Source organism: Bubalus bubalis, chromosome 22 (assembly GCF_019923935.1).
Source record: "Bubalus bubalis isolate 160015118507 breed Murrah chromosome 22, NDDB_SH_1, whole genome shotgun sequence".
Taxonomy (NCBI): domain Eukaryota; kingdom Metazoa; phylum Chordata; class Mammalia; order Artiodactyla; family Bovidae; genus Bubalus; species Bubalus bubalis.
Genome location: NC_059178.1, coordinates 51,503,429 through 51,519,083, shown reverse-complemented (window position 1 = coordinate 51,519,083; position 15,655 = coordinate 51,503,429). Strand labels below are relative to the sequence as shown.

The 15,655-nt window shown below is 34.6% G+C and overlaps 1 long non-coding RNA gene across 3 annotated transcripts in view; it reads left to right on the top strand.

Moving 5' to 3' along the window:
• Positions 1-15,655, top strand: part of LOC123331183 — an 89,482-nt gene that overhangs the window by 14,662 nt on the left and 59,165 nt on the right. The window contains exon 3 of one of the 3 annotated variants that reach the window (XR_006547702.2): positions 4,314-4,370. The exons of the other annotated variants lie outside the window; for them this stretch is intronic. This is a non-coding gene — a long non-coding RNA (uncharacterized LOC123331183). Of the gene's footprint in view, positions 1-4,313; positions 4,371-15,655 lie in introns of those variants that run through there. 3 annotated transcript variants of the gene reach the window in all.

Sequence of the window (15,655 nt, the reverse complement as noted above, 5' to 3'; positions counted from 1 at the left end):
CTGTCCATCACCAACTCCCGAAGCCATCTAGCCATCTCATCCTCTGTCATCCCCTTCTCCTCTTGCCCCCAATCCCTCCCAGCATCAGAGTCTTTTCCAATGACTCAACTCTTCGCATGAGGTGGCCAAAGTACTGGAGTTTCAGCTTTAGCATCATTCCTTCCAAAGAAATCCCAGGGCTGATCTCCTTCAGAATGGACTGCTTGGATCTCCTTGCAGTCCAAGGGACTCTCAAGAGTCTTCTCCAACACCACAGTTCAAAAGCATCAATTCTTCAGCGCTCAGCCTTCTTCACAGTCCAACTCTCACATCCATACATGACCACAGGAAAAACCATAGCCTTGACTACGCGAACTTTTGTTGGCAAAGTAATGTCTCTGCTTTTCAATATGCTATCTAGGTTGGTCATAACTTTCCTTCCAAGGAGTAAGCGTCTTTTAATTTCGTGGCTGCAGTCACCATCTGCAGTGATTTTGGAGCCCCAGAAAAATAAAGTCTGACACTGTTTCTACTGTTTCCCCATCTATTTCCCATGAAGTGGTGGGAGCGGATGCCATGATCTTCGTTTTCTGAATGTGGAGCTTTAAGCCAACTTTTTCACTCTCCTCTTGCACTTTTATCAAGAGGCTTTTTAGTTCCTCTTCACTTTCTGCCATAAGGGTGGTGTCATCTGCATATCTGAAGTTATTGATATTTCTCCCGGCAATCTTGATTCCAGCTTGTGTTTCTTCCAGTCCAGCATTTCTCATGATGTACTCTGCATATAAGTTAAATAAGCAGGGTGACAATATTCAGCCTTGACAAACTCCTTTTCCTATTTGGAACCAGTCTGTTGTTCCATGTCCAGTTCTAACTGTTGCTTCCTGACTTGTATACAAATTTCTCAAGAGGCAGGTCAGGTGGTCTGGCATTCCCATCTCTTTCAGAATTTCCCACAGTTTATTGTGATCCACACAGTCAAAGGCTTTGGCATAGTCAATAAAGCAGAAATAGATGCTTTTCTGGAACTCTCTTGCTTTTTCGATGATCCAGCAGATGTTGGCAATTTGATCTCTGGTTCCTCTGCCTTTTCTAAAACCAGCTTGAACATCAGGAAGTTCATGGTTCATGTACTGCTGAAGCCTGGCTTGGAGAATTTTGAGCATTACTTTACTAGCGTGTGAGATGAGTGCAATTGTGCGGTAGTTTGAGCATTCTTTGGCATTGCCTCTCTTTGGGATTGGAATGAAAACTGACCTTTTCCAGGCCTGTGGCCACTGCTGAGTTTTCCAAATTTGCTGGCATATTGAGTGCAGCACTTTCACAGCATCATCTTTCAGGATTTGGAATAGCTCAACTGCAATTCCTCAAATCCAAAATCTGTAAGCGTTAAGTTCTATGAAATTAGAGGCTGAAAGTAGTGTACAACTCTGAGCAGACAACATTCCACTCAAGTATAGATCTTAAAATTGTTATGGGGAATTTTATGTTTGCTATCTTTTCATAAAGAGCCTGAGAGAATATGAAATGAATGTAAATAACCCAACATTTATTGAAGTCTGACCCAAATTCAAAGACCATATGGTTTTTCTGGTAAATCTTATCAAATTTGAGAGGAAAACACCCAAAAGTAAGTATTATTTAAAAGAAAAAATACAGCAATACAAAACAATATACCATGATCAAGTAGAACTTATACTAAGAATGCAAGCTTATCTTAACATTCAAAAGTCAATGATAAGGTAAATTAATGGAGATCATGGAGGTAATAGAGAACAGGAGAAGAAACATGTTACTGCAGACACAAATATATGGGAATATAAAAATGTTCATCATGAAACTAGTATCCTGAAAAGATACCCTAAGACTGCGACCTAGGCAACTTTGATGCTTCTTCTCAGGATATAGCTGTCGAGTATACACTGGATCAAAAAGGCAGAGAGGCTGGTAGGTTGCCACTGGCCATCAAAATGCCTGGGAGCCATCATAACCAGAAGAAAAGCTACTAAGATTCAAATTCCAGGAACAAATATCTATTTCCACACATATCAGAAGCAGGCTGCCTTATATAAAACAGACAAATGAACGATGTACCAGTCAGCCTTTGAGAGGAAAAACTATGAAGGGCTGTGGCCAAATGCAGAGACCAGAAGTAAAAACTGAAACTTAAGTGAAAGATGACAGAAAAGTATTTTAATTGCAATCATCTTTTGAGCAATGCAAACTTTGCTAAATTGCTTATGAAATTTTTGGACTTTATATTTTGAAAAATTTTGTTAGCTTGAAAGCATACTAATCACAATATCAAGTATTAATTAATTACACTATACAATGATGTTAAATGTTACTTGTTATGGTGTTCATAGATTTGATGAATCAATTCTAAGTCCAGAAATGGAAGAAAACCTAACAGTGATTACTATCTTTCTAAAATATCCAGTTGATATTTTATAGAGATAGACTTATCTCTAAAATTAAAACATTTCTAAATATAGGCCAGTTAATCTCAGATACTAAGTTGGACTTGCTAAGAACAATTTTTGAAGTTGAAGTGACAAGACTGATCAGTGTTTACAGTAATTGCAAATCTCTAAAACTTGTAAGGCAAGTATGTTATGTATATTTCTATGCATATATATGCATGGGACAAAGGTTTTATACTTGCCTTTTAAAGTAAGTTGAGGTCTTTTACTGCTTTCTCTATTTTCAGAAAAGGTTATGCTTTGTGAATAAATATATATATTCAATTACATGTATTAAACATATACATAATATGTTTTATATGTGTACTTATTAATGCATTATATATATATATACACACACACAATCTGCCCTCTAGTTATGACCTTCTTACCTTTTGGCACTTTATGTGAGTTTAATAGCTTTCAAATCATCATGAAAAAGAAAATGCATCGTTCAGTATATAATGATTCTTTGGGACTAACTGCAGAATCGAGAAACAGAATCCATTGTCTCCTATGGCAACCTCAGGATAAACCTCTATCCTGGTAAATATCATTGGTTCATACATATAGATTTGCATATAGATGCAATTTGATTATTGCCTTTCTAATTTTTAAATTTCCTTATTTCAGAAATACTTTCCCATTAGAAGTCAGGCTGATCTTAAGCTCAAAATCCAAGTATTCTCACCAACATCAAATACTTATCCTCTGATATTAACCTATTAACTCATAACAGACTCACTGAGCTCCAGACTATTAGACAAATCTTCTTCCCACGTTGTCACTCTAAAGGAATTTGTTTATTTTTAGATTTTGTTTTCCACATGGTGAGATTATATTCATTCCTGCTCCCAAAAGTAATGATAAGAAAAAAATCCCAAAATGCAGCATTGAGATAAGTAATAAAGGATATTGCATGTCTAAAGACATTGACTATTTTACTTAATCTTAAAAGCAGTGAGTCTTTAATGTACTTAGTTAGTTAGAGGGTCAGCAGCATATGAATTCTTTGCAACCATTGTTGACTGATTATCAAAAGAGGGGTGAGAAGAAAGAAGTCTTCTATTATAATAAACAAAACCCATTCTGACTGTGTTTCCCACTGATAAAAATGTAGTATCATATTTCAGAGTAATAAGAACATAGAACTAAATATTATCACCCAGTGGCACATGGCTTTTACAAGCCAGAAGAAAGTCTCCAGTGTGGCTAAATGGTGTTAAGTTTAAAAAAGTATCAGTCTTCTTAGAGCTGCAAAGATTCCTTACATTAATAACTGTGAGGTCTATCAGCCAACATCCTAAATTGTGGAAAAGAAATATAATTTGTAAAATGATGAATGCTCCAAAATAAATGTGCTCAGCTTTTTTTATAATTGTGAAGTACCATTCACCTCCTTGAATTTCTTTATGCCTCTGTTCTTACCTGTCTGCAGACCAGATATCTAGTGCAATTACTACTCTTTGAATACCATTGTTTTGACACTGATAGGATACGTATACTCTCTGCATCTCATATTCACAACTACTTTGTTAACCCTATTTGCTAAATAAGGAGAAAGGTCAAGAAAGCTTTTGCATTACACCTTAAGTCCAATAGCTGATGGCTACCCATCACCTCCTTTTTGAAAGTTTGTTAGCCAAAGTAGTGCATAATCATAAGTTGTTCAAAGTGTTACATATATATTTTCAAAAACTCATCAGAAAGCCTATAACGCCTCCATATGCCTTTCCACGTGTGTTATGTATGCTTCAGTATTAATACGCTATGAGAGCAGCATATGGTTCTTTGATGGAATGTAATGGAAAATGACAGACTGTTTGAAGATGCTCTACCACCAATTTCATGAATAATGTATTCTTGTAACAGGTATAATCAGTGTCATTTAAAGCCTGCAGCCTCCAGAGAGACAAGAGCAGCATGCAGAAGAACTGATTGTCTGTTTCGATGTTTTAAATGGGAATTTCATTTTAAATATCACTATTTTCTTTTGAAGCCAGTTTATATACTTCTACACAGAAATAACAATAAATACTTGCAGTATTTTATTAAATACATATAGTATTTTAATAATTGGTGTTAAACCTGATTGAAATGCAGGAAATAAAGGCAATTTTTAAATGCTTAAAGGAACACACTCTACATACTTAAAAGAATATGAAACTTTATTACTCAAAATTTACTAGGATAAGAAATACCTCGGAATGAGTTAATGATATTAGAATCCTGAAGATATAATACTTCATAGCAGGTACTAATCTGTTAGAATAAACTTTCCATATAAAATACAGCATAACTCTAATTTATTAATAGACATTTTCCCATTGATTTCAGAAAACACCCTTCAGGAATCTCCTGAAATTAGTGTGATTAGATATTTGAATAGAGTAGGTAATTCTTAATTTAAATTTGGTTAACATGAATCATTGCTCTAAAAATGAGACAAATAACATTAGCCCTACAGCAAGCTATGTGCTAGCTAAAGTAGCCCTGATAGTAACTACAGGTTTTTATTTTTACTATTTTTTTAGAAGAAAGAAAGAATTGACTATTAGTAGTGGATATGCTGGTAATTTATAAAATTAATCCCTTGGGATAAGAATCACTGCATTCTCATTTCCAGATGTCCCCACAATGCATACACAGATTTGTATATATTATGCTATACAAATATTCCATTAAATCACATGAATATAAAGGTAAACACATTTTTTAAATAAGAAAATCATACTTTCTCTGCATGCTGTTAGCTAAGTGGTTAGGATGGCAACTTTCAGTATTGACATGTGGCCTAAAAAAGCAATAACATCATGCTTATTGTTTCAAAGGGCATATGTTAACAACTAACAAAATCATTTAAAAAAACACGTTATGGTAATCATTTAGATCAGTTCTACAAAAGGACATTTTCCACCAGATGTCCTAACTTTTATAATTTAACATTGGTAATAGATAACAGGAAACACTGCATATGAGGCTTTGCATGGATCTTCTAGTCTGTCTCGTCCACATAAATGCCAACCCCTTCAAGTATGTCTGGAAACAGACAATTTATATGAACATTTTCAGTGACAGTTGCTTCAAAGCCACTAAGTCTGTGGCAATCAGAGCAGCAATAGGAAACCAATATATCTTTTACTTTCCACATCCGCTTGCAATGATTTTTCCTTACCTACTGCATGATACAATGCATCAGATTTACTATTCGTTGAATAAATAGCATTTTACTACCTCATGAAATCCAGTGCTAAAAGTGAGAGACAAAATCAAAATATCAATAGGAATCATGTTGTTCCTCATCTAAACTATAACATAATCCTCACAATCAAGTTCATTTTCCAAGTTCACATGCCACCCAAATGAGAGGCCATCTTGCCTGGCTATATCTGCTTCTCTACAGCCCAATTGTCTTTTTATTGTTGAAGCTACTAGGAAAAAAATCTGAAGTAAAGAATGAATGGGTCTAGGATTGGTGGTGCTTTGACTAGCATTGTAACATACTAGGGAATACATCTCCATTTAGTGTTTACTGGGTAAATTGATTCATTCATTTTATTCAAGCATTTTATTGCTTAATAGTTATTGAATTCTGGACATACAGATAAAATAGCAAAACATACATGTATTTTTTTTTACCATGGAGTTTAGTGTTGATTATCAACTATAAATTCATATTAATACTGGATGAAATATTGTACAGGGAGCTTTTGAAAAATTTGTTTACATAAAGTAAATAGAAACATGATGGTAGATATTTTCAAATGTTGATTTCATGGAAAAAAGTAGATGCAGAAACTTGCTGCATTTCTATTGAAATAGTAAAATAAATGGTGGTAGGCAATAAATTGTATTTTCCTGTTGAAAAACAATTTAAATTTGTAAAAATTTCCTACAAAATAAATTTGTTAAAAAGTACATGTTGGTTACAAGGACATATTCAAATTTTCCATGTTTCATAAATTTTAGCCATAGAAGATCACAAGTATTTCAAATTCTGACGTGCTTTCCAGAACTTATTTTTACATGTGCCATCTTTTTGTTCTTGTCTACATTAGTTTTCAAAAAAAAGTGTGTTAAATTGTATGTTTGAAGTTAAGTAATAGAGTCTCAAAGCAGTGCTTTGTTGAAGAAAGTAGTGAAAACCACTAGACCATTCAGGTATGACCTAAGTCAAATCCCTTATGATTATACAGTGGAAGTGAGAAATAGATTTAAGGGCCTAAATCTGATAGATAGAGTGCCTGATGAACTATGGAATGAGGCTCATGACATTGTACAGGAGACAGGGATCAAGACCATCCCCATGGAAAAGAAATGCAAAAAAGCAAAATGGCTGTCTGAAGAGGCCTTATAAATAGCTGTGAAAAGAAGAGAAGCCAAAAGCAAAGGAGAAAAGGAAAGATATAAGCATCTGAATGCAGAATTCCAAAGAATAGCAAGAAGAGATAAGAAAGCCTTAGTGTCCAATGCAAAGAAATAGAGGAAAACAACAGAATGGGAAAGACTAGAGATCTCTTCAAGAAAATTAGAGACACCAAGGGAACAATTCATGCAAAGATGGGCTGTATGAAGGACAGAAATGGTATGTGCCTAAAAGACGCAGAAGATAGTAAGAAGAGGTGGCAAGAATACACAGAACTGTACAAGAAAGATCTTCACGACCCAGATAATCACGATGATGTGATCACTGACCTAGAGCCAGACATCCTGGAATGTGAAGTCAAGTGGGCCTTAGAAAGCACCACTACAAACAAAGCTAGTGGAGGTGATGGAATTCCAGTTGAGCTATTTCAAATCCTGAAAGATGATGCTGTGAAAGTGCTGCACTCAATATGCCAGCAAATTTGGAAAACTCAGCAGTGGCCACAGGCCTGGAAAAGGTCAGTTTTCATTCCAATCCCAAAGAAAGGCAATGCCAAAGAATGCTCAAACTACCGCACAATTGCACTCATCTCACACGCTAGTAAAGTAATGCTCAAAATTCTCCAAGCCAGGCTTCAGCAGTACATGAACCATGAACTTCCTGATGTTCAAGCTGGTTTTAGAAAAGGCAGAGGAACCAGAGATCAAATTGCCAACATCTGCTGGATCATGGAAAAAGCAAGAGAATTCAGGCAAAACATCTATTTCTGCTTTATTGACTATGCCAAAGCCTTTGACTGTGTGGATCACAATAAAATGTGGGAAATTCTGAAAGAGATGGGAATATCAGACCACCTGACCTGCCTCTTGAGAAACCTATATGCAGGTCAGGAAGCAACAGTTAGAACAGGACATGGAATAACAGACTGGTTCCAAATAGGCAAAGGAGTACGTCAAGGCTGTATATTGTCACCCTGGTTAATTAACTTATATGCAGAGTACATCACAAGAAACGCTAGACTGGAAAAAACACAAACTGAAATCAAGATTGCCAGGAGAAATATCAATAACCTCAGATATGCAGATGATACCACCCTTATGGCAGAAAGTGAAGAGGAACTAAAAAGCCTCTTGATGAAAGTGAAAGTGGAGAGTGAAAAAGTTGGTTTAAAGCTCAACATTCAGAAAACGAAGATCGTGGCATCTGGTCCCATCACTTCATGGGAAATAGATGGGGAAACAGTGGAAACAGTGTCAGACTTTATTTTTGGGGGCTCCAAAATCACTGCAGATGGTGACTGCAGCCATGAAATTAAAAGACGCTTACTCCTTGGAAGGAAAGTTATGACCAACCTAGATAGCATATTCAAAAGCAGAGACATTACTTTGCCAACAAAGGTTTGTCTAGTCAAAGCTATGGTTTTTCCAGTGGTCATGTATGGATGTGAGAGTTGGACTGTGAAGAGAGCTGAGTGTTGAAGAATTGATGCTTTTGAACTGTGGTGTTGGAGAAGACTCTTGAGAGTCCCTTGGACTGCAAGGAGATCCAACCAGTCCATTCTGAAGGAGATCAGCCCTGGGATTTCTTTGGAAGGAATGATGCTAAAGCTGAAACTCCAGTACTTTGGCCACCTCATGCGAAGAGTTGAGTCATTGGAAAAGACTCTGATGCTGGGAGGGATTGGGGGCAAGAGGAGAAGGGGACAACAGAGGATGAAATGGCTGGATGGCATCACTGACCCAATGGACATTAGTTTGAGTGAACTCCAGGAGTTGGTGATGGACAGGGAGGCCTGGTGCGCTGTGATTCATGGGGTCGCAAAGAGTCGGACACGACTGAGCAACTGAACTGACTGAACTGAGCTGAACTGAAACTTTGATTTATACTGACTTCAGTACAGTGATGCTCTTCCAATAATTGATTGGTTTGGCTTTTACAAACTGAATTTTATAATTTAGAATCTCATTAATCTTTAGAGATTTTGGACTAAATAATCTCTAAGCAATATAACTATAAAATAAACATTTTAAATGGTAAATTTTGCTCTAAAGTTTATTGAATTCAATATTAGCCTTGTATCTTCCATTTTCTCCAACGTATTTCTATTCTCTTGGGTATCTTTTGAGATTATGAAAATAAGACAATTGTCAGTACTACTGACGTTAAATTGACTTATTTTAGTGATTCTCTGCATAAAGTCACGGAGAAGGCAGTGGCACCCCACTCCAGTACTCTTACCTGGAATATCCCATGGATGGAGGAGCCTGGTGGGCTGCAGTCCATGGGGTTGCTAGGAGTCGGACACGACTGAGCAACTTCACTTTCCCTTTTCACTTTCATGCATTGGAGAAGGAAATGGCAACCCACTCCAGTGTTCTTGCCTGGAGAATCCCAGGGATGGGGGAGCCTGCTGGGCTGTCGTCCATGGGGTCACACAGAGTCGGACACGACTAAAGTGACTTAGCAGCAGCAGCAGCAGCAGCATAAAGTCAAAATACGTTGGAATCATTGAGTGCAATGTCCTAAGAATCATAAATGAAACAATTGATGTTGCTATTATTTAGCAAGTTTAGTTTGGGTAAAAGTGTTGAAAGATAGAAGTACTATGTTTGACCCTTAAAGTGGTGTTTTTGATATATTTTTCCTTATTGTTGAGAAGAGAATCTTTGCATTAAAACCTAGAGCTAGGAAAAAACTGCCAAGAAAAATATGACTTAAACATTCAATGATTAAAACAATAGAGCAAAATTAAGGAAGGACATCAGGAGGACAATGGGTGCTTCATAACCCCCTTAGAGCTGTGTTAAGTACACTCACTACTCCAGAGTCTAAGCTTACACTGAGATTGAGCCCTACTATTAACAGATAAACCTATATATCTCCATAACTGGTAAAAAATTTGAAAATTGAATACTGACCTGTGGTACCTAGGCTTTCTCCAGAAAATCCATTACAGTGTTAGTCTAGATAAGCTAACGTTAAGACATCATCTAGTGGTTAGCTAGACTCAAATATCTGAGATTTTGAAAGGATGGCAAGACTTGTTCCAGGTTCTAAATTGGTAGCCACTTTATTCACTTAAAAAAAAAAAAGCAGTTAAAAAAAAAAAGCAGTCATATTAATACATTACTGAGCAATCAGTACATTAAAATGTCCACAGAAAAAGTGATCATCATTTTCAAAGTACTGCATATAAGCAAGTTAAGACAATGTATTAAGGATGAAGCTTTATTAAAATTGACTGATTTTTTCAAATTTGTGTCTTGATCTTATATATTTAGTGAAGCAAAATAAAATGCATCTGGTAATAATCAAAACCTGAAAAATCTGGCTGAGCAAAGCTGTTATATATAGCTGTGTCGTAGTGCTACTAGATGGGCTGAAGGGAAAGTTAGATTTGTAGAAATATGATTCAGTGTTGTAAATACATGGACTTACCTCTTGACATGACATGCCCTAAAAATTAAAACTGATGGGGAAAAAAGACTCTATCTTTAAGTACAGGTGAGATGACTGCATCTCAGAGAAGGTAAGTCACTTGACCAAGGTAACACAAGTGGCTGGTAGTAGGTCAGATTAGAACCTTCAAAATATTCAGGAGAATTTTAGCAAAAAACTTAACATGAGCAAATACCAGGGTCTCAGTTCTTTTGTGTAGTTAATGTAGTAAGCCTCAGGATTTTCTGAAAGGGGAAATATATTGATACCTTTCAATTATTTTCTTTAACTTATCAACAAACTACTGGGATATTTTCTCCCAACATTAAGTTGTTCTTTTCTTTTTTTTTTTTAAATCTAATATGCATCTTTCCATCTTGCTCAGACAGGACCTTCTCTCAGTTTACTTCGGCCCTTTGCAAAAAATTTAATCATCTCCTCCCTTTAATCTTTTAAACCTCGTGTCCAGTCTTTGCTTTGACATCATCTGTATCTACTCTTTTCTGTGCTCAGTCATGTCCAGCTCTATGGGACCTCATTGACTATAGCCTGCCAGGTACCTCTGTCCATGAAATTTTCCAGGCAAGTAAACTGGAGTGGATTGTCATGCCCTTCTCCAGGGGATCTTCGTGACCCAGGGATTGAGCCTGGATCTTCTGCATTGCAGGTGGATTCTTAACTGCTGAGCCACTGGGAAGCTGACTCTTTCCTTAGTGAATAGGGAAATGAATAAACAGATATATGTTACTGCTGCTGCTCCTAAGTCGCTTCAGTCGTGTCCTGACTCTGTGCGACCCCAGAGATGGCAGCCCACCAGGTTCCCCCGTCCATGGGATTTTCCAGGCAAGAGTACTGAAGTTGGGTGCCATTTCCTTCTCCAATGCATGAAAGTGAAAAGTGAAAGTGAAGTAACTCAGTCGTGTCCGACTCCTAGCGACCCCATGGACTGCAGCCTACCAGGCTCCTCCGTCCATGGGATTTTCCAGGCAAGAGTACTGGAGTGGGGTGCCATTGCCTTCTCCGAAACAGATGTATAGAGATTGTTTATTTAAGAATAAAGCTCAGGAAAGCATTCATGAGGTTTAGAGCCAGTGAAGTTGTCAGGTTGAAGGGGAATGTCACAAATGGAAGAAACAGGGTGTTTAAAGAACACACAGACATATCTTTTAAAATTGGCTTTGTTCATTTAAAAAATGCATTTTAATTGTACAGTTCAATGAATTTCAACAAATATATACATCCATGTGTCCATAACCATAATCAAGATATTGAACAGTTCTATCAACACAAAACTTCTTTTGTTTGAAGTCATTTTGATACCACCTTCAGCCTCAGCAAAAACTTGATCTTTTTCTGTCACCAGAGATTAGATGTCTTCTCTAGAGATAAATATAAAATTTATGGTTCTAAATATACTGTGTATCTGACTACTTTTACTCAGCACAATGTTTTATAAATTCATCTACATTGTTGTATATATCAATAGTCTGTTATTTATTGCTGAATAGTATTTTATTGTATGGAAGTGTCATATTCTGTTTAACTATTGCTCATTCAACAATTTTTGAATTGGTTAGTAGTTTGGGGATACTATCTTATGGCTTGTTTTGATCTTAGTAGTGCCTTTCAGGTGCCAAAATTTGTGACTTTTAAGGAATTTTTCTTAATTTTTCCTGTCCATGTTTTATGTATTCTATCCTTAAAAAAAAAAAAAAAAAAACTTTGATTTTCCCTAAATTCTCAAGAATTTTCCAGGAACTTAGACTTAAAACACAATTCCAAGAAACTGATAGATCCTTCCAAGCTAAATAAATAAAAAGAGCAAGAAATATAATCAAACTTTTGAAAATTTTAAATAAAATGTTGAAGGAAGTTGGAGAAAGAATAAACATTCTATACTGAGGATATTGAAAGTGATCATAGTTTTAACTACCAGGGATCAGTGGAGGAATGTATTCAAATAATAAAAATTGATAAAGTAAGCCCAGGTTTCTATAATGTCTAAAGAGACCTTCTAGAAATGCAGGGAAAATACTTTGTCCCACACACATACTGGGAAAATTCATTCCATTTGAACTTTGAAAAAATAGTATACAAATGCAAAATGTACCATTTTTTTTCATACTTCAGCTCCTTCTCTTGAGTTTTTGTCTTTCTTTTTTTTTAAATTTAATTTTATTTTTAAATTTTACATAATTGTATTAGTTTTGCCAAATATCAAAATGAATCCACCACAGGTATACATGTGTTCCACATCCTGAACCCTCCTCCCTCCTCCCTCCCCATACCATCCCTCTGGGTCGTCCCAGTGCACCAGCCCCAAGCATCCAGTATCGTGCATCGAACCTGTCTTTCATCTGCTCATGGGAAAATAAGAATGGCTTTCTCTCATATATACAGTCTGAGTCCATGTCACATGGAAACCCTCACTGACCACAGAATAATTTTCTGTATTCCTCTCCACCACAGCATCCTGATCATTCCTAAATAGCTGTCTCATTAGCTCTCATATGTTCAAACCTTGGTAAATTCCTTTCTTCCGCATTAGTGTTCAAACTCCATTTTACCATTTATATATGATATAACCTTGAGCAAGTTGTTTAACCTGCCTGTGACATAGCCTTCATCAAAAAAGTTGAACTTTAATAATAATTATATTTCTGAGAATTCATATGAAGGGAATGGTTTAATGGGAAAAAATTAAATCATTGCCCAGCCCATTTAATACTTCAATAGTTATTAGATGGTACCATTATGGTTATTAATATTATTAGATAAAATGTTCCATGAGAACAGACCCTATTCAAGACTGTACTTATAAAAAAAAAAAAAGACTGTACTTATGCTTGATTAGCACAAATATTTGGTTAAGTGAATATACATTAGACAACTTAACCTTAAATGAAGGAAATATGTATTTGAACATTACTTTCAGCAGTTCTATTTTAAAAACCATATATGTAAGGTTGCAGTGAAATTGCTATTTAAATACAAATGCCAGTTTTGTAAAATACTATGAACCTTTCAGAAAACATATTGCCATTTGGTCCCAACCTCTTTGAAATAGTATTTTTAATCTGGTAACTTGAGAGAAATGTAGTATATAGGAAGTATATGTGTTTATACAATTTTATGTATTGGATGAGAGAAATATATATATTGCATATCTTTGCAGAGATATGCATATTTGTCCCATTTATCATACAGAATCTATATGGTAAATACAGTATCAAATAATAGAATAATCCACTTGAAATGATTGGTCATTATATTTGATGGTTAATAAGGCTATGAATTATCATGTACATGGTAAATAATGTAAGAGTTAGTTTGAAAGAAACAATATGAACTTCTGGTCACTGGACAATTAAAATTTAACATGGACAAAAGTATCATATTTAAAAAATATAAATAAATATATCAAAAACACTACACTATTTCAGAGAAGGGTGTCATAATTTTATTCCATTTTAGTATCTTTGCATTTCAGTATAGAAGTGAATAAGCATATTATTTTAATCAAACAACCTGTTAGCAACCTGTAATGTTTTTCAAAGCTATAAATTGACAACTGATCAATTTTTCATAAATGAATCATAAATCAGAAAGACCTAATTGATTCCTGAACTTGACTCATGTGTTTGCTCTTTGAGTTTATTAGGCAAAAATAAAAATAAGCTTTCTGTTTAAAATGGAAACTGTGTCATGAGGAAATTTGCTGGCATTTGGTGTATTTTGTCTGCTCTACTCACTGCTTCCTTTGTTTTTGATTGATGGCTATGTCTCAACTTCCATCTTCTTGATTTTCCTTTTTACTGACTCTGTAACGAATTTAGCCTCAAGAGTCTCTTTTGACAGTGAAATTTGCATATTCCCTGACCACTGCTGATTTGACTTTAGATTGTTTCTGCATTTGAATCCTTGCACTTCCTTTATAAGGACACTGAAGTTATAAATATAGAATGTATTTATTATAGACATATGTATTAAAGGCAAGTAAATTAAAATCACAACTAGTCATGTTGAATACTTATATAAATTTCTTCCAGTTTTTATTAAAGAAACAAACTTTTATGTTGTCAATAGCTAAATATTCCTATTCAGCATGTTGCACTTATGAAAATGGAATTACTTTCTGATGCCATTAATATCTTAAAACTGTTTTAATCTTACAGTGTATCTCATATGTACATAACATATTGAGATTATTTTTACCTGATATCTTTATACATTGTGATTAGTAAACATCATGACACAGATGAAAGTGTTTTTAAATGTGTGATTATGCTCATAGAGGCTATTTATAAGGGGATTGCAGGAATATCATTCTGTCAAAAGTCCTTGATATCTATGTCCAAATTCCTCCTTTTCATAATATTTATTCCCATTTATTTTTGAAAACATGTTTCCAAATACTAAGTATTAGTTTAAGAATTAGTTTTTGTAAAACTGTTATAACTTTAATCTTAGTTTCTATAAATGAGTTCTTCTTTAGGATGGCAAACGTTTAAATCTCAAATTATATATGAATTTTACCTAGCTCATACACTGCATCTTAAATTATGTTTGTTATTTTGTCACAAGAATGTTGAAGGCTTTCATTTAGTCAAATATAATTTCTTAGTGATGGTTTTATTGTGGTCATATATAGAAAAATTTCACAATCCCAGGAATAACTAAGTATTAAAATACTTTCTAGAATTTTATGACTTCATTTTATATGATTATAACTTTAATCCAAGTAATATTATCTCAAGATAGTATTTATGTTAAGCCATATTTAATTTTAAATCTAAATATTATATCAAATATTTGAGTTTATTTAGTAACAAAAGCCTTCATTCTCCAATGATTTAATTCTATATTTTTCCCTTCAATTGTATCTACTCATATCCATTATTTTATTGATCTTTTACCCTATTAATAGTTTTATTCATAAGTATATATATTTATGTAATATATATTATAATATGACAGATTTCTCATTTATGTTCCCTCTTTACAAAATTCTTTCTCACCTATTACATTTGAAATACCACTTTCCCATTAGAGTCTTTACTTTTAGAAAATTAGAAACATAGAATAGTTAGATAATCTGTAAATTCAGTTATTATAATCTTCAAATTCAGTCTTATATTTATTTGCAAAATTTGAAGGCGTCCCTTTAATGATATATTTTCAAAAGTATTTCAATTAAAATCAAATCTGATTTTCTCTGACAAAGGGGTTCTCAGGTTACCCAGAAGTACAAATTATTAGAATCACTGTTTAGAAAAAGAAGACATTTTTACTGTTTTAGGGGAATATTAAACATTTTGATAAAGTTCAGGAGACAGATCATTGAAAAACAGACACTGCAGAAATGAAAATTGTTATATGTCTTTAATTATTGTAATGTGTGGTGAAATGG